Below are 23059 nucleotides of genomic sequence, written 5' to 3'. Positions count from 1 at the left end.
TTTTACATGCTGTAAAACTATGACACGGACCTCCCAGCTTTACTATCGTCATTTAAAATCCAACACCCTTTTTCGGAGTGCGATCCAGCTGCGAGCATAATATCTGCTGGCGCTATATAATCAAGAACGTGAGGTGAATAAAAGGAAATGGATTTCAATTATACCGACGCCAATCGCGAAGTGTCACTGGCTTCATTATCAAGTGTTTGGAATTGGAAATCAACTATATTTTGGCTGTTGGCACCTTGAGTTCAAGGCTGTACACAAGGAAGGGATCTGGGGGTTTAACCCCTTCCGATTTTGGAACTAATCATCGAATTAGAAAGTGAAGTAATGAAATATGATGCTTCAATGTGATATACAATACTGGAGGTACACAAACCATTTAAAATCGTGGTAATGTAATTTAATGAATAGTTAATTAAAAACTTTATAATAAACTACTTTATGAATAAAATAATGATTTTCCCTCTTCCTACGCAAGGACGTACATGAGTTGCTGACAGTTGTGGTTCTAACCCTCACCAGTGAAGAACAAATTTCATCTAAGTGTCCATTTCGAGTATAAATGACTGTGAAAAATACATAGTTCAGCCGGTAGATGGCTAAGATGGCTGCAGCAGGTGAAGGTACCGTATTTCGTGGAGTAACACTTATGGATACGTCGTTGATCCTTTTATGGTGTAAATTCTACTAAGTTAGGTTCTCTGTTGAGCATTTTCTGTCTTGTAAATTGTCAAATATCTTCAATGGAACGGCCAGCACCGCAGTGAGACAAATGACCAATTGAATAAATTCAAGGTAAAAATTGTTCCGGGACCGGATATCGATCCCGGGACCTTTGGCTGAACGCACCAACGCTCTTACAAACTGAGCTACCCAGGAACTTCACCCGACACCGTCTCGGGTGAAGTCGGGCGTCGGGTGAAGTTCCTGGGTAGAGTAAGAGCATTCAATCAAAGGTCCCGGAATCGATACCCGGCTCCGAACAATTTTTTCCTTGAAATTATTCAAATCTGCTTCACAGGAAGCTTTACCTGAAAACTAGATTTGGAGTTCACATAGATATTTCAATCAATCCCGATAACCCTAGCCATGACGCGATATTGTTTCTGTGTTTTAGAGTTTCTCCACCAGCATCATTTCCGTCATCATCGTCATGTCATCGTCGTCGTCAATCAATCAATCAATCTATCTATCAATCAATCAATCGTTTATTAATGTCATGAGCAGTTTGTTGCAATAGACATAAAATATACTAAATTACAAGGAATATAAAATAATATTTGACAAAATATGAGTACAACAATACAAGTGAAATAATACTGGTAATAATAATAACAACAATAACCAATACTAATAATAATCATAATAACACAGAGCAATGCAGCTTAAAAATTTATAATACCTTTACAGTGGAGTCAAGAAATTCACTAATACTATAGAATGGATGGTTGATTAACCAGTTTTACAAAACAGATTTAAATTGTATATAACTTGCATCATGTGCCTTTTGTGGTAACTTATTAAACATTGTTATAGCAATAGAATTGAACCATTTTCTGGACTTACTTAATCTAACTCTAGATTCTGAAAGACAATATAATTGTACCTTGTATTACAGTGATGAACTTCTGTTTTAGGGTGATAAGTATCATCATCATGTTAAGAAATGGTTCCTATGACTTCTTTGATTTTCACTCTGTGACTTATGAATCAAGTCTAGGCATGCACATATAGCAGGACTGCTTGAACATGTGGTCAGAGTGGCTTCAGACCAAAGACGTTGTAGTTCTTCAGACAACATGGAACAAGGGGGACAGTTCTTATAGAACGAAAAACAAACGTAATATCTGTACGTGACCTGAGGTGACATGGAGGTATAACTTCGGTGTACAGTAAGGAGGTCAAGGGCACTCTCGTCATTCGTACTGAAGGGGCAAAGAAAGGGCCTTCAGCGTGATAGGAATTGAGGAGCAACGAAGGCCATCGAAGCTCTTGTTTAATTTGATGCTGTAGAGATAGTGTTAGAATGAAATAGAGAATAATCCCGTGTCGCAAAACTAAGAGTTCTATACAAATAGTAGGTATATTACAGTCCGGATTCTTGCACAGGCTTGCTGTGGCCCATTGTGCGCCATCATCCCATATGCGATGATTGTCCAAGTGCGACAGGTGGTCTGGGTGGCATTCGTGAATCCGATGCTGAGAGGTGGGTTATCTTGACTCACAGTCCTGACAGTCCTGTCCTCAGGCGAGTATCTGACAAGCCGCACGGCCCGGAGTCAAGTTAAAGAAACGATAAAAAAAAAATCTGTTCCTCCATTCACTGTTTGAGTCGCTTAAGAAACTTACCCTAGTACAAATCCGAGTAATGCCGCACTTCGATTATTATGACATTCTGTTAAGTGACCTAAGTTCTGAACTGTCAGTCAAGATGCAGTGAGTTCAGAATATGTGCGTCAGATACGTGTACAACATCCGACGATATGATCACATTTCACCGTCCTTCGCAAGTCTTTCGAGGCTCCGACTTTATACTCTTTGTCTTTACTCTATCGAATTCTGCATACCGCAACACCAAATTACCTTTCGTCTTGTTTCTCTTATCTATACTCTAACCACGACGTAAATACCAGATCACTTATCTGTGGCACGTTAAGTATACCTCTTCATAGAACATCTTGTTATTCATCATCTTTTACAGTCTCTACCTCGCGACAATGTAATTCCTTGTCACAAAGTGTTAGGAGCTGCTAGACAATAAAAATTTAAAAAAAAAATAGCTTAAAAGATAACCTTCTTAGCAATTCATTCTAATTATATTACTTAAACGGTCACTGACTATATAGTAACTTCTTTGTTTAGACATGCATTCTGGTAGCGCTGTATTTTCACAATTGTCTCATAATAATCTCTTCCTTTTATATAACATTATTTGAAATATATTAACATTCTGTTTATTTTAGCTCAATTCTGCTACACAGTTTGTATTTCATTGTTTAATTAATAGTTCACAGTATTTTACTGTTTAATTTATAAGTAACTCTTGCACACACGTAACTTTTATCTAAATCAAATTGTTGTATTCTTTGTAGCTTGTAAGTTCATACATATATATGTATACGCTTTGCTGGTTGAGTGGAAGAGAAGGCCTTACGGCCTTAACTCTGCCTGCTGAAATAAATTATTATTATTATTATTATTATTATTATTATTATTATTATTATTATTATTATTATTATTATTATTATATGATCGTCGGAAACTCGTACTAGGGCCTACCCTCAAAACTTCACTCTAGGCTAATTTAAACTTTTATAGTTGAAATATGAAATGAGGGGGAGATGGAGGGTGTTGGTGGATTGACAGAGGAAAGCAGGAGTATCCCGAGGGAAACCTTCCGAAACGCCTGCTTTATCCACCACTAATTCTATCACGACCTGGCCGGAAATCGAACCTGGGCCGCTTGAATAGAACACCATAATAGCGCACTAGCTCTTGAGCCATAGGCGCAGCTTTGGCTATTGGCACGGCCTTGCTCAGACGCCCTGTGCGGTCGTTGCACGTGTACACAGCCCCTAATTCACCCCTGCGTGAGTGCGCTGCCAACTCCTCAAATAGGTTAATCGTCCGCAGGTGAAAATAAGTTCAAGGACGCTGCAACTCAGAACCAAACGCGCATCGCTAATTACCTCTACACGCGTGCACACTGTCTCTCGTCAGTGGCGTTGCCTTGGTAACAAAATAAGGAGGCCTACAAGGAACGTCACTGCATTTTATGGAGGCTATACCACAGTCTATAGTCCCGTCGCTCTAATTTCCGGCAGCCAATCGCGTTGCAGATCGGCTACATTTAAACGTGTGCGTCTTGTGATTCGCTGATGAAGACGTTATTCATTTCTTAAGGCTCGATAAATACTTAATATAATCGCCCGCCATTTTGGCTCTTTCGTTGGCGTTCGCAGAAAGCACACGAAGACGTTATTTGCCCCTCAATTATATGCTCAATTACAGTGCGTTTGATTTATTATCATAGGAGCTACGACATGATAATGTTTAACTGTGTGGCAAATATATTCATCGTATGGTAGCTCGGCAACGGAAGAACAAAAATGGCGAACGATACTATCTACCTAGACTTTATAGAGCTTTAACTACCTAAGACGTAAGCAAAGAGGAGGAGTCACGCCAGGAATAGCAGCGTCGCGACTATAGTTTATACAGTCACGAAGCTTGAGTTTATGAGGGTACTAGGAACAATAGACTGTGCAGGTACTATTTCACATTGTCTGTAATGAGGCGATAGTAGCGATCCTAGTGGTTAGCAACTATCTATGGATGCATATTTACTAAGTATTGAGCTTCGTGACTGTATATACTAGACTGTGGTTATACCCTGACAATGGAATACAGAGATTTCCTTGTTTTTAGCAGCAAATAAGTATAACAGTGCTTTCATATTTTGTCATTCTTTTCAGTTTACTACAATTTTCAAGTGATTCACAAAACATATTTCTCCTCCTCCTCCTCCTCCTCCTCCTCCTCCTTCTTCTTCTTCTTCTTCTTCTTCTTCTTCTTCTTCAAAGTACCCTCTCCAAATATCTGCATCTTTCATATATTTTCTTCAGCCTATAGCTTATTGAATAATGTTTTCAAAAATATTTCGCATAACTGCCAGCCGGCAGCCAGAAAAAAAGGTAATTCCAATTATTTCCGTTTCACTATTTTCGTTGCTTCCTCAGGTATTGGTTTTTGCAATACTATTATGGAAGAGAAATGCGGACCTTCTGAAAACTACTGTAGATATGTCAAGATTAACCACAGCAATGATGAAACACTTCTCTGAATAACTGCTGAATACACTTTTTATATCATAAAATGAATTGAATTATAGCCTAGAGAAACTAGAAAGCACAGCTATTCTCTACAAAATTAATAAATGTAAGTATTATCGAATAAAACATGTTAGAAGATCGCATTTTTCAAATGTTCAACTAAAGATCTCGAGGAGAATTTAAAAAAAAAAAGTCTCCGAATTCTGCCAGGTTAGCACAGTCCATTGTGATCTAATTACCGTACCTGGAGACATTAGCAATTAATCAACCAATTAACCAACTATATTCTACACCTTCAATTATTATTTGGTCTACATACTCACAATGTAAGTGTAAGGAGTGTAAGCTGAAATGGTTAATGAGACGTGGGTCATAGAAAGCAGGTAAATAGTAGACTCCAAAACTGAAATGCGTTTCGGCTGACATTCATGCGTTTAAGAGTTATGGGACTTCAAAATTCTGTGTATCTAGAAAAATTACTCATCGTGTTGGACGTAATTATTAAACTACAGAAGTCAATCTACAAAATAAAGTTGATTCCTTCCTTGAAAAAGTTAGAAACCTTATTATTTCTAAAGCAATTCAATCTCACCAAGTATTTAACACTGATCAGAGTCGACTTTACAAAGAAGCTTATAGTTCACATTAGCCTACACTTCGTACTAAAGGAGACAAACGTGTCCTCGCGTCGGTGGGTTCGGCTGCAGCTACTACTAATTCGTAGGCCTGTACCTATAGTTATGCCAATAATTTCTGCAGATGGTAAGCTTCGTTCTCCCTTGTATAAAAAAAAGATTATGGTTTATTTAACGACTCTCGCAACTGCCGAGGTAATATCAGCGTCGCCGGTGTGCCGGAATTTTGTCCCGCAGGAGTTATTTTACATGCCAGTAAATCTACCAGGGGCGTATTTTGCGGGCTACCGGCGGTAGCCCAAGGAAATTACAAAAGAAAAAGTTTATAATATAACAATGTAATAATTTTGTATTATTAGTTTTACCATAGTAATTAAAATTAAAGTAATTGTTAGATATATTTTGTGTAATAATAGGGTCAGCGGTAGCCCAAACCCTTTAACCAGTATACGCCACTGAAATCTACTGACATGAGCTTGTCGCATTTAAGCACACTTAAATGCCATCGACCTGGGCCGGGATCGAACGCGCAATCTCGAGCACAGAAGGCCAGCGCTATATCGACTGCGCTACCCAGGCCGACTCCTTTGTATATGTTGATTGCAGAATCAAATGGGAAGTTTCCTAACAACTTTCCAGATCCACCTGAAATCATTCAAGGCCTATGTATGAACTTGTGCGAATATGACGAAAAAGCATCTTCATGTCTTCGTTCAAGATAACTTCTTTCAGACTGTCAAAGAAGAAAAGATTCTTCTGATTGTTGGCTTCTGGGGTGGATATAATAATAGATATTTGAGATGAACAAAACTAACTGCCGCTCTCGCTCGCTGTGTTCGCTGCATTTGTCTTTCGAGTCTCGCTCGTTATTCTCGAAATAGCGTTTGGTCGACTTGGAAAGATTTCGTAACTTTGAATAACATACATCACTGAAATAAATAATGTTATAAATGTTTAAGTGAGACAAAAAGACAAAACAGAACAGTATCTTAGTTATCAAAATGTTCTGGTTTAAATATATGATATGACCTATGATTATACAAATAAAAAAAAACAATTCTCAAATAAATTTGCATTTCTGAGAAACATAAAACATGACATTAATATCTTCTTACTTGAGATTGAAAACTTGACCTTAAACAAAGAAAATTCCCAGCCTTTTAATAAGGACCTAGTAATTAAATAAAGACTTGGAACGGATTATTATACACTGAAAGGTAGAGATGTTTCAAATAGCCTACTTGTTTGTTTATACATATATAACAGTTGCCAAAGTAGATAAAAGTTCAGTCAGGTATAAACAACTGCTAACTTCGGGACTTGATCATAATATCGAGTCTCGGAAGACTCACAACCAGTCTTTACGTCAAGGACGCGACATAATACAACATTGTCATGCGGGTTTTCGGCTTTGCGGGCGCTGTTAGTCTCGTTTTCTCGATCGTTGTTCATCTCTAATAATTGGTTTCTTAACACCTCTTATTCCAAATAACGTCGATTTTTCATTGAAACAACTGCTGTTCAACCTCACAATGTTTATTTCTTCCGTCCATACATGAATACTGTCAAGTATATTACAGATGTCTCTCATCCTAGCAGCAGATTATGGCATAGGGATAACTTCATCAAAATGCAAGCACTTGTTTACTTCCAGTTTTCCCTTTCTCGCTTCAAATTTTTAATCAAATACGCTTTTTACAAGAGTGGATATATAGATGAAGAGTCAACTCCATTCACAACTCGTATGCAGTACTGTTTGATAGTATTGGTGATAACTGTGGCTCTTGTGAAACACTTGCTTTTATGCGATATGATCATTGTGCAAATTCTTATTGTTGCTATCATTTGCACTATTGCAAACCGTAAACTACAGACATGCAAATGCCGTAAATACCTCGCATTTACATATATATGACATGTATTGCTACATAACTTCTGAAGTCTCATAACTCGTAAACGAATGAACGTCAGCCAAAACAGATTTCAGTTTTGTAGTCGACAATCTGCCTGCTTTCTATGACTCAAGTCTCATTAAGCAACTCAACTTACATCCCGCACACTTCCCTTCTTAGGAAAGTCTGCATGGGCTACGTGGCTACTTGAAAAATTAATCATGACCCATAACTCTAATGACAATGAAGTGTAATCTTCCATAATGGATTAATATACTTTTTCTGATGATGAGGTTCATCCTAAAGTTGATTGCATGGACTTCTCGACTTCTTCCTCATTGTGAATCATTTTGTTATTCTTGGGAAGAGTTGAACCACGCCCCTAATTACTTAAGGTGGTAACGTTTAGACGACCCGAGAGGATTTCATAACCAGAATCAATCCTGTTGCCCCAAATTGGATAATAACTTCGTACTCTTGATGTCCAGAGTTCCGTTACAAAGTTAGACGGTAACTTAATACATTCTAACTTGATACATTCTTCGTTATTTTACTAGTTTTGTAGACAATTTTGTATCATGTACAAAAATCTATTCGAATGCATTCAAATACGATCACTTCAATGATATTGAAAGTTCAGTAACTCAAGAGAGATGGTCAAAAGAATGACATTCTTCCAGTAGAAAATTAAGAGAACAAGGAGTTATTTCAAGATCGATGGTTGAACGACGGTCAATAAGATTGTACACTGACAAATAGAATTACAAGACAATTGTTAAATTATAAGTGCAATTCTGGATGCTCACTGTTCTGTTCCTGAAGCCGTATCTCCTGATCTGTATCGTTATTTGTAAAAAGATAAAAAAGAGTAGTATTTAATGGCAAGTATTTTGTGAATAAATTAAATCAAGTTATCAGATTAACAATGATGCAAATAGAAGGAATTATTTGAGGATGGAAATAAGATGTTATAGTAAATAATGAAGTGAAAAACGAAACTGTTATAGTGTAAAGAAATGACTAGATAGGGAGAAGGAAAATAAATGGAAAGTATGACGACGGAGGAGAGTTAAGAAGACAAGTGAGATAAAGAAGAGCAAGCAACTAGTGAATAAGAAAAAGTGAACTAGTGAAAGAAACTAATTTATTGTAAGTGAATGTAAGTAATTAGGAATAAAAGTCACAATATGGGGACTAAGTCATTAGATTTTATTGAAGGTAAGAATAGAAGCAATTAGAAGGGGGATGATGATAAGAAATTTTTAGTAAATAATGAAGAGAAAACGTAACTGTTATAGTATATAGCACTGCCGCAGCGAGGAGGAGTTTTTGGGGTGAAAACTTCCCAAAAGGTCCTCAGGAAAAAGAAAGAAAAATGCTGTTGAAGCTCTACAACATTATAATAGTCATTAATTTCCCAAAGCCAACTTTGTCCAAAGTGAAATTTACAATTTGTAATCTTAACACTGGGAGAATTCATTTTGTCAGCATTGTGTGATGATATTTCATAATCTAACAAAAGCTTTGAAATGATTATGGCCTAACTGCTTTCCAATATTTTACTGTTGCCATCCACATACGAAGACTGTCCATCTATGTATGTAACTACATTTTCGGCAGAAGCATGTTATAATGCTTCATCGATGGAAGAAGAAACAGAAGAATTTTACAAAGTTTTCCATAAACTGTCTGACTGGACGGAACAATTTCAAAGGAAAACATCTCAAAATTATTATTTTCTTTAATTTCGGCCCTAATCAATTTAAGGGTTTTACATATAAATCACCTGTTGCCTATCTTCCAATGTTGTACGATTCTTTATCCTATTTTAATTAGATATGATTAAATGGTTCTATTAGCGTTTAAAACATACCTACACAAACAGCGCTCAACGAGTGCGCGCGCTCCTTCCGTGTTTTCCGCTCGCCGAAACGGAGAGGAAGATACGTCAGAGTGACATAGATTTGCTATAGGTAGAGGAGAGGGAAACGACCACTCAGCTATCTAGTGGAGTGCAGTGTGTAGGCCTATTCTTAGGAACTGTTTCACGTTGCTTACCTACTGCTACAGTACAGTATGGAGGAATCTAAAAGACGGAACATAACATTTAACGATTTACAGCTCGAACTTTTTGAACTTCAATGTGACCTAAGGGCTAGAGATCCTTTGAATAATACTGCTAGCCTGGTTGAGTTTTACAAGACTAAACATTAGCAATAATATCCACGACTACACAGGCTGGCTGTGAAAATGATTGCTATGTTTGGCTCAACATTTATATTTGTGAGCAACTGTTTTCTATAGTCAACTTTATTAAGGCAGACATCGAACATCTGTAACTGATGTTTCATTACGATCAGTAGGCTACTGTTCCTTTCAGCTGCCAACAGCATAAAACCCCGTTATGATGTACAGACAAATAAAAATATAACAAAATGATATTGTACATTTAAGTAGCTACAGAATTTCTATTATTTCTGTAAAATAAATATTTATTAATTAATAATAGTCCAAGATGGTTTTGCAAACACTGAACAGGAATTCATTTCATAAACACTCGTAATAGTACTTCCTTTTGTGTATATTTTGTACGAGATCATCCCTTAGGCCTATACAGAGCGCAGCTAATATCTGCATTCCGCTTATGAACTGTGAGCCGGCTCGGAGAGCGCAAACCTTGTGCAGGCCTGATTTAAAAGCTTCTATTTCTGATGGTCTCTTACACTGTAAACTTCCATGCATTGTCCTCTGCTATTTTTAATTATTTCAAAGTCCATGTTTATAAAATCTTAACATGTTAAAATACACACACTTATGTAAAACTCTAAAAGGACATTTGTTTATAAAATATTAACACATTAAAATACACACTTATTTACATTTCTGAAAGGACATTTGTTGTTGTTGTTGTTTAGTCAACTGTCCAAAGACAGGTTTGTACCTCAAAGTACACCAATAAGGCATCATTTATGAGGTAACTAGGCCAGGAGATAATGAGGTAGGTTGGCCAATTCCTTTCCCCCTCAATGCATACATCGCCGATTAGCTTCATATTTCACTAATCAGACTTCCGATGCATACAAACAATTGTTTTTCCTCTGACACACATCGTCAAGTGAGATCTACTCCTGATAATAGATATAGCCTACATATCAGCCAGAACCTCAGAGGTGAAAAGGACATTTGTTTAAAATTAATTCGCTAAAATGCTTTAGGCCTATATTAAAGCCACGTTAATTCCCTAACCACTATATAAAAAAGCAAATGCGCTACTATACACTACCATTAACAATAAGACTAAGCAAAGGCACTCTTTGCCTGTCCTACGACCTACGAGATAGGCCACAGTAGTGTACACATTGCCAAACTAAGCACGTTGATTGTGAACGTGCTTACATTATTAAAAGAAATACGACGAATTGAAACATGTGTTGTAAGGGTAAAACGCGACTAAATGAACTGCAGCGAGATAAAGGTACATTTCATGTTTATGCATCAGCACAATAAGAAAGACAAAATTAAAAAAAAAGTATATATATTTTTTTTTGACGGTACTGGCATGTCATGATAACACATTGCGCATGTGCGGAGCTGCATTGTGCCTAGAAAGCAAATATGCTGCATTTGTGGCCATGTGAACTCATCAGCAAATCCATTTCTGTTTACCTTAGCTGAGGTTCTATTTAGTCCAATGAAAAGTTCTGTTTCATTGAAACAAGTAATGGCACGTTAAAGTTTTGTTACCGTATGTATTACAGTCAGTTAAAAAAAATCATAACCCCTCAGAACCAAATTCTGGCTGCTCCACTGTGTATAGTTACATTTCATATCATATCGTTGAGTTTTATAGACAATTCTGAATTAGTGCTTTAAGGAGACTCACTGTTACTCAAATGGCTAGCGTATCGGTATTTCCCATGGCAGATTGAAGTTCAATTCCACACTTTTCAACTGTAATTTGTGGCAGGGATCTAAACACAAGATGGCCACACTGAGGTACTCTAGAAGTCTAGTAGGCCTACAATAAGATGCGCACGATCTCTGACTTAAACCTAAGACAATATAGGATACCCTATTGTAACCGTGCCATTACCATGACCTCTACACTTTATACTCCAATACACTCTGATAAAGGATCGGTGCAGCGGAGAAAAATTCTCTCCGGCACCGGGATTCGAACCCGGGTTTTCAGCTCTATCCACTAAGCCACACCGGATTCCAATTCCGATGTCGGATTGAATTCTCTCAGTTAAAGCTCCACCTCTTAGTTTCCCTTTAGTGGCCAACCCTCATGCACTGTGTCACAGATATGTCACAGTGGCACAATATCCAACACACTAATGTGCAGAGGTGCACTCATTACGAGTGACTAAGTGGCCGGGATCCGACGGAATGAGCGTCGTCTTAAATCACTAAGTGATTATGTACGCATATCATATTATAGCAATGTACCGAAGTACATACAATATTTTCGTGCAGGAATTCTGCGTTATCTATGATGAAGGATCGGTGGAGCGGAAAAAAATTTTCTCCGGCATCGGCACCGGAATTCGAATCCTAGTTTTCAGCTCTACATGCTGACGCTCTATCCACTAAACCACACCGAAATCAAATTCCGATCCCGGATTGAATCCTCTCAGTTTAAGCTCCACCTCTTAATTTCCCTTTAGTGGCCAACCCTCATGCACTGTGTCACAGATGTGTGACAGTGGCACAATGTCCAACTCACTAATGTGCAGAGGAATTGGAATCCGGTGTGGCTGAGTGGATAGAGCATCAGCACGTAGAGCTGAAAGCCCGGGTTCGAATCCCGGTGCCGGAGAGAATTTTTCTCCGCTCACCGATCCTTCATCATATGGTAACGCAGAATTCCTGCACAGAAATATCATATGTACTTCGGTACATCGCAATAATATGATACAGTCTGTTAAATGGACAGAAAAGAAGATTAGTACCGGTAAGGAAAACGTGAATTGCGACGTGATAACGAATTGTGGTGAATGTTTCGCGAGTATTTACATGTGTTGCATAATGTACTGATAGTGTAATTTGTATAATACAACAATAAAAGATTAATAACTACAGTCGCTTGCCGTGCAACTATAAACTTGGAGTAATAATGACAACACGCGATATCGACATCTTTTGAGCACGCAACCATTACGAAAAATTAAGCTACTGCAAAACTTCTGAATATCAACACCGCATTTGTCTCGTAACGTCAGACTGCAAGACGGGATTTCTACATAGTTATGAGTACTGTCTAGTTAATTAAGGGACAAAAGACACCTGTGATAAAGTTCATTAGGTAAAAAATTACTTCATCTCCAACATCAGTAGAGATCAGCACAGTATGAAGAAAATTTTGCCGAAATGTGAAATTTATTTTGGCAAAATATGAAAACATGAAATAAATATTACAATATTAAAATATCTTCGCTCCTACATTATTTGGAGAATAAGCTTTTATAGAGTAATAGTTGCCTCTGACTGATATTCTTGCTTATATGTACGTCTATTATCAGGTAGTCATCTCACTTGACGATATGTGTCAGAGAAAGAACAATAATTTTGTTTGTATACGTCTAAAGTCTGATTAGTGGGATATGTAACTAATCGGCGATGTATGCAATGGAGGGGGAAAGGGACTGATCACCCTACCCCATTATCTTCTGGCCTAGTTGCCTCATAAGTAGTGCCTTCTTGTTATCACTTGTGAGGTTCAGACCTGTTTTCGGAGAGTTGGATAAACAACAACAAATTAAAGTTTTGTCTATATTTCATATGCTACCAAGTAAAATACAATAAATCTGCACAATAAAACAGGTTTCCGGCAGTAATCTCACTAGAGGTTCTGATTTATCTAGAGAAAATCACAAATCTAGTGAGAATTAATTGACTATTACACGATTAGAAGAAAGTATATAATGATCAGAAGAAATAAAGTACTCTAATACAATAAAATATTAATTGACTTACTAAAATTCTATTTCACTAATGTTAGTTTCACCAAAACGTTTGAACGGAGCCGCCATTTTCAGCCGACTATCTAGGCGGTAAATAAATAACGATCGCAAAGCATGTTTTATAGTAGGCCTACCGTAAAGAATTTTCTGTTTGAAATGTTGGCAAACAAAGTAACAAATGGTAGGGAGATGATAAAAGACAGAAGAAAGTATATAAAGATTAGAAGAAACAAAGTACTCTAATACAATAAAATATTAATTGACTTACTAAAATTCTATTTCACTAATGTTAGCTTCACCAAAACGTTTGAACGGAGCCGCCATTTTCAGTCGATTATCTATGCGGGAAACAAATGACGATCGCAAAGCATGTTTTATAGTACCGTAAAGAATTTTCAGTTTGAAATGTTAGAAAACAACAAAAAAAAAACAACAAATTTCTTGGAAAGTGACAAAAACAAACAAATGCTAGGGAAGTGATAAAATTGTAGCGATAAACAGTCATGATTGGCTAAAACACGTCCTTTCGTACAGTTTTATTGATCAAAAGTAGTATGACGTAGTAAAAGCGTTATAGTCAATATTATCAAACCCTTACCTTATAATAACCAGGTAATTCAATTTTTTACACTGAAAAGAACAAATGGAAAATTTCTTACATTGGCTGGATTCAACAATGATTACAATACATTAAAAGTAACTTTTCTGTATTCTCTGCCAAAAGCCGCCACGTTAGTCTAGTGGCTAGATCCCCGACGTACCCCATAACTTATTTGGGCAAACCCGTGTTCCAGGCAACTCATATGTTTTCTCCGGGAGCCTTGGTTCCACTTTTGCATCCCAGTAAATCTCTATCATCTCACCGCGAGTGTAGAGTAGACAAGCCTCCTATGGCGCATCCCGGGCAACCACCATGTCGGTAAATTGGTCTACATAACTGGCTTCATATGGATGAATGACGTAAGTCAAGTACACCCACCAATTATTGAAAAAATTGGCAAAACATTACATTTCCTGTCATTTAATAATCTATTCTTTTCTAGGGTGGAAACCCTATTAATTGCAGAAAATGGGGAAATTAAGTAGACAGAAAAATTGATGACTGAAACAATTTAAAAGATTAATTTATATGTTCATAAGTAGACATGACAACACTGGAAAGAATTTCATTGCATTCCAAAGAATGAGCAGAGATTGAATAGACTTATTTTGTTTTAGCTTTTCGAATTTATTGACGCTATGAGTTCAAAGTAAAAATGTCTCACCTATCATTAGAAACAACTGTTGACTAAATATATATGAGTCTAGAGCCCGGATGTTAGGCAAAATGACTTTTTTAAACTGAATGTATGTATTAAAGACCCATTAGAGATAAACACGTTTCCACACATTTGGGGAAGGCCCCATTTTTATTTTGCCTTATTTGCCTATTTTAGCTCCTGTTGCCTATTTTAAGGTTAAATGCATTTTTTTAGCCTTTTTACCTCGTTATTGTACATTTTCTATATTTTCAATGCATTTAAAATAAACCACACATAAATTATATCAAAAAACAAAAAATAACGGTTGTACAAATTAAAAATATATATTCACCTCACACAAATATTTGCTTAGAATCTTATTCTCCAGCAATAGAAGAAGTCGTAAACTTTTCTCCTCTACCGATTCCATCTTTTATGTCACTTAACAGAGATGTTTGAACAGTATAGCCCTCAGTGCTCAGGTTACTTCGGGGTTCACCAGTGAAAGAAAGGGGATGAGAGAAGTATTAACAGCAAGTCTCCAGGTCCCGTTACTGTTGTCGCTTGCACGTACAAGTCACGCGTACTTTGAAGTCTCTAATCCCTTCTCACATCCCTCTTTTCGAGACATTTGAAAGAAAGTAGAGAAAGTCCTTCGGAAATAAGTTGTTTTAAGTTTGCTCCAATCACTTCAGTAGAGTAGAAAGATCTTTCTCTACCATGAAAAACGTTTTCTCTGACAGGCGGCTCACTATGACAGTTGACAACTTAAAAAATCATTTCGTTGTGACATGTAACCAAGGAAAGTGAGTACCGTATGGGATAGTTTATTAAGTATTTGTCTATTTTTTGTCTGTTTCCATGATTAATAAATGCATATTTCACTACCTATTTTTACTATTTTTAGTGCCTATATGCCTCCCTATTTTAACCAAAATAAATGCCTAAACATTCGGGTTCTATGACCTTTTGTGTAAGTGTAATAATGACAAGCATTTTTTATTATACAAAATTAAACAGAAGATGAAATTTGTTAAAAAATTGGATGGCTGTGAAAGAATTACGTCTCAAACATTTTATTAGGATAGGGCCTATACAAGAATATGTTATATTATAACTTAGTATAATATTAACTAATATACCGTAACAGCGTCCTAAAACTATGGTCTGCGGACCACCTGTGGTCCTCGAGGTCTGCCCTTGTGGTCCTTCAAAAAAGGCAGAAGAAAAAATAAAATTCAAAGGAATTGTGTATCACTCTATAGCTGAAAATCTCAGAGTTTGAAAATGAATGATACATGACAATCGCCTTTCGCTTTTTCTCTCAGTACTGACATTCTATGAAATTTATTACCCTATCCGTCTACTGACTTCCCACTCTACTCTCAACAACAAAAGAGGGATTTAAAGCACTATGAACGTAGTGATTCTCGCCATCTTTTCCCTGCACTCTTGGCGCCGTCCCTGTAACCCAGCCAGGGACCACCCAAATTCATAACAGAGGACCGAACCTTTTCATGTATTTACGACTTTCTTAATACTTTTGCCGACACCCAGTCTGCACATTGCAATGGTCACGTACTGTACGTCGTACACCAATAATACAACTCTGAAATCACAATTTGAAACTTATTTTCCAAGTAAATATGACGAATTTTCATGGGTTCGTGATCACTTTCATTGCAATATTGAAACTAACAAACTTTCGTTGAGTGAAAGAGAACTCTCGAATGAAACCGGACTTAAAATGAAATTCCAAGCGGAAGGTATGGTTAATTTCTGGACAGCATCACAAGTGAAAAGAGAATACAGTGAACTGTACAACGGTGGTTTAGAGATTATAATTCAGTTTGTTTCTACGTATCTGTGTGAGAAAGGATTTTCATCACTAACTCTAATAAAAACAAAGTAGGCTACCTAAATCGACTCGATGTATGACGATCTCCGACTTAAGCTTATCAGCATCCGTCCAAATATAGAACAACTGTGCAGGCTCAACCATCTCATTAATGTGAGTACCACCATTTATTTATTTTTTTTTTAGTTAATAAGTTAAAGATTATCCAAATTCTAGTAGCCTTATTAAAGAAACAAAAATGAATTTTCTTCTATTAACATTAGCTTAATTAGTTAATATTAATACATAATTAATTTAATTCCTGTATTTTAAAATATAAGTACGAGTATATTGATATTAAAATATACTACAAAAATGATGAATTTGCTTTCGAAGGGAACAAGAGTAAGGTGGTCCGCGGAACTGTTCTGACTTAAAAAAGTGGTGCCGTAACATATTCTTCTTCTTCCTCTTCTTCTTCTTCTTCATCTATCCCTTATGCCTTGCAGCGTCGGGTCCTCCACCCATTTCTTATATCTCTCCCGGTCCAATGCCAATCTTCTTATTTCCCGGATTTCCTTCCCTCTTCTCCTCACCACATCATTAACGTATTGCTCCCATTATATTCTTGGTCTACCCCTCCTCCTTTTACCTTCTACTCTTGATTCGAATACTTCTTTCACTTTCCTCTCATCTCCCATTCTAACCAGATGTCCAAACCAATTCAGTTGTTTCCTTTCAATTTGTTCTACCACTGGTGCCTGCTGTAGTTCATTTCTAATATTCATATTTCTAACTCTATCTCTCTTAGTTTTCCCAACTACTTTTCTCAGATATTTCATTTCTGATGCCGTCACTGTACTTTTATGCTTATCCATCATTGCCCAAGTCTCAGCACCATATAGGAGTACAGGTAAATATACTGTTTTATAAATCTGCATTTTTGTTTTCTTGTTTACTTCTCTCTTTCCAATAATTGTATTATTTAGCGTAACATATTCATAATAATAATAATAATAATAATAATAATAATAATAATAATAACAATAATAATAATAATAATACACATAAATAGTATATTTAGGGAAAGTAGAATAGGCTAGCAATAATGTATATACATTGTATTCGGAAGAATTACCAATATTGTAATGTGTAGTCTATTAGCATGTAGTATTGCATTTTTGTAATGGAACATGCTGGTAAACAAGGTTAAAAAATATTTAAAATAATGATAATGTAAATTGTAAACAATTTTAATAATAACCTCCCTTGACAAAATTTTGTGTACGTTGCTGAGGGGGGGGGGAATCAAAATCGGAATTGTAATGGCGGAAAAGTGATAACGAGGCAGCAAGGTAAGCCGAGAAAGTGACGAAGTGCTGGTTCCTCGCAGATCTCCGGGAGTTTGCATTGCAATAACAATGGAGAAAGATGAGGTGTGGGAAAGTAGGCTGACACCCGATACTTGACATTGGGCTGTGCGGCCGGTTCTGCGAAGTGGGTCTCTGCTGCTCCACTCAACTGGCCGTGCGTGTGTCGGCTGTGTGTGTGACTTGGATGGGACAGGACAAGCACCGAAACGTAAGTAAATACCACAGAAATCTGTACACGAGGGGCGTGCATATTTCATTTCTACATGCATGACATCAACTGGTAACGTATCTGACTACGAATACAGCGTAGCGAGGTGAACGACTGGATATTTTATTTCCTTAGTGTGGTGACTGAAAGTTAACTCCTGCCTTGTGGTTGTCATTCTTACCACAAAAACAGAGAATCCTGTCACTTGCGGTTGTCTGATGTTGGTTCAAAATGTCCACGAAAGTGAAGGGTGAATGAAATGCCGATCAAGATCTCCTTACCGTACTGCGGTATTTTAATTAGAACTCGAGATACAAAAGCAATTTACTTTTCTAAATATAATTACATTATTTTGATGACAATTACATGCAATAAAGTAAAGAGTAAACTTAGAATTACTTGAAGACTTCAGTCAAACTTAATCTTTGCAAACCACAGAAGTTGTATTTCGCTTTCTGCAACAGTTGTTAAATTCTTACCACTATTACTCTTAAATTTTGGAGTCTGGGTATAGTCCGAGTCAGCTTACTTCATACCGTAAGGGTGAAACTTAACCATTTTCCCTCCCATTACTACATATGCTATAGTCTGGTAAGTTTTCGGAGTTAGTACTAATAATTTCATGTGGTCAAGCAAAATACATTTTTAGGTTAGGTCTCGTGAGTCAATTGTTTAGTCAAACCAATTAAATTCGTATTGCCAGACAAAATACTTGACATGTTGATCCCTTTTTGTATAGTTTGCCTACGAAAATATGTTACAAATTATTGAATTATTTAGAATAACCTTCCAACATAAAGTACAGTAAGTAAATAAGTCATTTAGTACATAGGATCGTGTGATATCTGGTAACAGTTGGCAATACTGATAAGACGGCAATATTTGCTGTTTAGAAACTGTCCTTATGTGACTCTCACTATAGCTGATAGAGCAACTGGCTGCGCGCTGGATATTCACAGGTTCAATTTCGGGTTTGGGATTTTTCTAGTAGCCAAAACATTACAGTACCATAGGCACCGACTTGTAAAATTTATTGGGGTGCTCACTCAGAAAAGAAAAACCACATTCAAGTTTAATATACTCGTAACTTACATTGAAACTATTGAAAGTCTATCTTTATTACAACAAACGACATTGTTAATTGGTAAACATAAACACTTTGTTCGTAGTCTGTTTAATCAATAATTATTTTCATTATTAACAACACTATCATTTTTCATGAGGATTAATAAAATCTTAATACAGCATGTTGTAGAGGAAACTGTTGTACCTTTAACATAGTTTACCTTTGAACATTTTTTGTTTTTTAATTTTTGCTGCTACCTAGAGGACTCAAACTGAAGTAGATTGTAGAGAAAGCCGCTAAGTAGCTGTGGTCGTAGTTTCGGTTTGATTGTTGCAAAGTGTGAGTTCTGTGGACAAAATATTTTTTTATTACCTAAAGTAAAATTTCGTTCATTGATATATGTTTTCTAACACAAAACCAGATTGTATTTGTTACTATCCACCAAGTATAGTGTGTTCCCTATCATCTGTGAGCAATAACATATTTTAATTTCCATGATTTATTCGAATCTCTAGCTTTGGGACCCATATTTGTTTAAACGTGCACCCTCTTGTACATTTGAACACAAAACATCTTGTACCATGGAACATGTTCCAAGATACACGATACTATCGGTTTTTGTTTTTCTTTTATTTTAAGATCATGTCACGAAGTAAGTATGGAGTTAAGAGGCCCCCAATTGATCCGGATGCCTTGAAGAAAGCTGCTGAAGCAGTTATTGCTCCTCCAGGAAATAAAATCTCAATCAGAGAAGCCTGCCTTGGTTTATGACGGCAAATACATTTTAAATATGATTGTCAGTTTTTACAGCTATATTCCCACCTATATTCCATGTGTTTCAACTAACAAGAGGGTATGTTCCAAGATCTATGAATATGTTGTACCTTTGAACACATTACATATCCCTTCATTTTATTTTTTCCACCCTTAATAGATCTGTAAAACAGGAAAATACATACAGGAAGTTGCAAAGGAATCTTCAGTAGTTATTTCAAGCATTTTTTCATTTAAAGATTTTCATTTTCCAAAATTAAAAAAATTAAATGTGAAAAGTGTTCAAAGATACAACAGTCTCCCCTACCACAGAAGGGTGGCCCTTTTGAGAATTACGTTTTCATAGCAAATGTCTGCCTGCGAATTTCACTTCTAGTGATGAACTCATATGCTATTTCATCCAAATCTAAATGCAGAGCTTCTTCTCTGTGAGAATGAATGATAACTAGATCGTTCATTCGCTGTTGACCTAAGGTAAACCTAGTGTAGGATATAAGTCTACGGAGAGAGGAGAATGATCGCTCAGCTGTAGAAGTAGACACTTGTATTGTAAGAGCTACTCTCATGAACTTAACAAGTTCTGGTAGCATGTCACGAAAAAAAAGCATCTTTCCGAGGAGATCAAAATCAGTCTGAAAATCTGTGATGAGGCACAGTTTTGATCTTGCAATTACTAATAACATATCCCTGTGAAAAATTAACCCCTATTTGTCCAAGTCATCTCCATAAAATGAGAGATTTTTTTCCAGTTTCTTATAACCGTCATTCAAACCACCAATTTTATTAGAAAATTCTCAATCTTAACTTTAAAACCTGCAGTAAAAGTGTCAGTGCGCTCATCAAAACAGTTCGCATTGTCGACAACTTCGTAAAACTCTTTACGATATAAATCTTCAGGAGATGATAGTTATGAAATTCTCAACACACAGCTCAATTTCAAAACACACACTCTTTGACTTCACATTACATTACACAAACACACCACCACAGAAAACAAAAAACAAAAGGCGCCAAGACCAGCACCAACCAGTTTTGAAGATGGCCCATAACAAGCTGAAACTAGTTAACCAGGTACTGTAATATTTAACACACGAAAGATATACTGCCTCCTCATTTTGTTTTTACTAACATTTCTAATATTAACCTGGCTATACCTTTGGATTAACGGTTGAGAACCCCAAACACTATGTTAGGAGTTTTCCACGAACGGAGTTTGATGATATTAGAGTAAAATACAAACAAATCACTTTACTAGGTATAGGAGGGAAGAAAAGTAGTGCATCCATTTACGTAAACTAGGAACTATTACGATTTTCAATTTTATAATTTTCGTTAGGTTTTTATTTACTCAAAATACAGTACAGTATTAATAATAAATGTTTTTACTCACTAACTGAACTATCTGGGCGGACGTATTCATTATGCAGTGTATAGTACACTGTCTACAGCACATTAGCATACAATATGGAGAGTGCATTTAAATTAAAAAAAATTGTTGAAAATTATGGCCGTTCATTTCGATATAGACTTCAGTTCTTTTGTGTACATATTATCGAAAACGTTTTTAAGCATATCATCCCAAATTGAATGTATTGTTTCTGGAATGTAATTCTTTAATTCTTTTGTTGTTGTAGGATGTTTAAAAAACACAATAAATTGGTTTACAGTAACACCAAAAGAAATAATGCAAAGCATCAGTCGACATGGGGGGGGGGCATAATCCTGTGCCTCTTGAAATAATTCTGTACCTACTCTATAACAGAGTACCTTACGTATTGTAAATTCAATCTTCACTTCTGCCCGATTCGCAGAGATAAATTTACTCAGATTGCTATCTGCTGTCCGTCCAAGTAGTTATGTCGCAGGGTTGTAGAAAGAGGGGAAATCACATGACAGTTACTTAACGAGGCCCTTTTGTTTAAATTATTTTAAACAGTTATATAATATTACGTAGACGTCCAATTCCTGACAGCAAATGTTTTCAGAAAAGAACTGACAACCCAGCCACTAGCCTTTACAGAGGGGCCAGCAGAAACGGGTGGGGGAAACCGGGAAGCGACGTAACCAAACGGACACAGTAGCTGTGCGAAAATATGATTCAATAATGAATGCACTTTATTCACTGGAAAATGCGACCATATTTCTGGAACGTACTATACTCACTCAGTACTGTATATCGTGACCGTAAGACGACTTTGTTTCCATATGCGGCTTTGGTTCTGTGTGGAGTGCGGGTTGAAGTTTACTAGCAGAAGGGTGAGAGGGAAGTACATTAAAAAACAAAGGTACAATAAAAATTGAAGTAAAAATAAAATGATGTCTCTGTTTAATACATATTCCGAAGTGATATAGTGTTAAAAGTCGTGTAATCAAGATGTATAAACGATTTTCATCTCATTCAGACACTAAATAACCTAAGATGCTGATAAAGCGTCGTAAAATAACCAACTAAAATAAAAATGTATGAACGATTTTACTACACCGAAAGCAGACTATGCATAGGTACGACATTGCCAAGACAATTTTAATTTTCACAGGATTAGAAATAATGTCAGAATATTCCGTGTTTCTGCCACGAGAAAATATCATTTAAAATTGTCAAGTACCAAGTATTAAATCTCTTAGATACTGTTTTTGCTTATCGCCATTGAAATGTAATATAAAGATTGTGATGTTAAACCTCAATGCCCCCGGGAAGACGTGCTCTGTAATGGATACTGCTTGCGACTTGTTAGTCTAGTTCAGTGTAAATCCCTATGCCCTACATCGAACGACACGCAGTTTGTGCAGGAAGCAACTCCAGAATACGAAAGAAAAAAAGCGCTAGTTAACAACTACGGTTATAGATGCGTACGTGTATTTGTATTACACGACAGTACTCGTAATGTGTACTTACAGGTATGAAAAGTGTTCAAATATAACTTATCTATTAATAACGATTTTAATAAAATATATCAGGCAAAATTTAGCAGAAGCAACTGCCTTCTTATCTATATAGTCTATCCAGAACATCATAAAACCAATAAAAAGAAGCTAAAATATAGCCTATTGAAATAAATATTTCCTTCAGTTGCATACAAAGGTATATTTTAAACTTTAATCTGTTAAAGTCATCGCTATAGTCATGACAGTAACTTAATATTTTTATGAAAATTTAAATAATTGTACGGAAGCTAAAGATCAGCTACATTTAAAGTTCCAAAAATTATTCTCACTGTATTCAAAATAA

General features: G+C 36.4%; 2 protein-coding genes across 6 annotated transcripts in view; one reads left to right on the top strand and one right to left on the bottom strand.

Annotated features, from left to right (window-relative positions):
- Kat60 (Katanin 60) overlaps positions 1 to 23059 on the top strand; it is a 169043-nt gene that overhangs the window by 8155 nt on the left and 137829 nt on the right. The window contains exon 1 of one of the 2 annotated variants that reach the window (XM_069839865.1): positions 17895 to 17990. The exons of the other annotated variant lie outside the window; for it this stretch is intronic. The gene's annotated coding sequence lies outside the window, so the exon portion shown is untranslated. Of the gene's footprint in view, positions 1 to 17894; positions 17991 to 23059 lie in introns of those variants that run through there. 2 annotated transcript variants of the gene reach the window in all.
- The window catches only part of LOC138709235 (serine-rich adhesin for platelets-like), a 305457-nt gene that overhangs the window by 239638 nt on the left and 42760 nt on the right, over positions 1 to 23059 (bottom strand). The window lies entirely within an intron of this gene.

This window comes from Periplaneta americana, chromosome 11 (genome assembly GCF_040183065.1).
Source record: "Periplaneta americana isolate PAMFEO1 chromosome 11, P.americana_PAMFEO1_priV1, whole genome shotgun sequence".
NCBI lineage: Eukaryota > Metazoa > Arthropoda > Insecta > Blattodea > Blattidae > Periplaneta > Periplaneta americana.
This window is presented reverse-complemented; position numbering and strand designations above follow the sequence as displayed.